Below are 712 nucleotides of genomic sequence, written 5' to 3' on the forward strand. Positions count from 1 at the left end.
ACTCTAGACTCTAATAAGATTCCTCATTTTGCAATGCTTTTTCAAGTTTGTCCTCTATTTCTGAAATGATGTCGCCTCCATGAATTCCTGATTCCTGCAGTTCCTCTAATTCAGACTGTAGTAAATCAATCTCCACCTTCGAATCAGATCTGTGTTCTTGCTGCCATCTGATAATCTTATGCTGACAATGCTTTATTTTTTGAGCTAGGATATACATGGCTGAACCATCAATCTGTTCGTGCCAAACCTCTCTAACAATCTGCCTTATTTCATCATTGGAACACCATCTTTCTTGGAATTTGAATCGGCATTTAGATCTCTCAGTTCTCGGATTAGAGTCTAAGAGAAGAGGAGAGTGATCCGAGCCTGATTCTGACAGTCTAAGAACCGTTGCATTGGGATAGAGTTGCTGCCAATCAACTCCTACCAGGAATCAGTCTAGTCTTTCCTGTATCAACTCATCACCACTCCGTCTATTCGACCAAGTGAATGGTCTTCTGACCATACCAATATCAATCAGGGAATTATCATCAATAAAAATATTAAAGGTTTCAATAGAATAAGAAGATTTAGCACCCCCGCCTGCTTTCTCCAATTAATTAGAAATGGAATTAAAATCACCCATTAACACAACCTTACCATCGAACTGTTGGGTGACTGAAGTTAATTCAGCAAACTGAGCCATTCTATGTTGATCATTTGAACTGAGATA

This window comes from Arachis ipaensis, chromosome B10 (genome assembly GCF_000816755.2).
Source record: "Arachis ipaensis cultivar K30076 chromosome B10, Araip1.1, whole genome shotgun sequence".
NCBI lineage: Eukaryota > Viridiplantae > Streptophyta > Magnoliopsida > Fabales > Fabaceae > Arachis > Arachis ipaensis.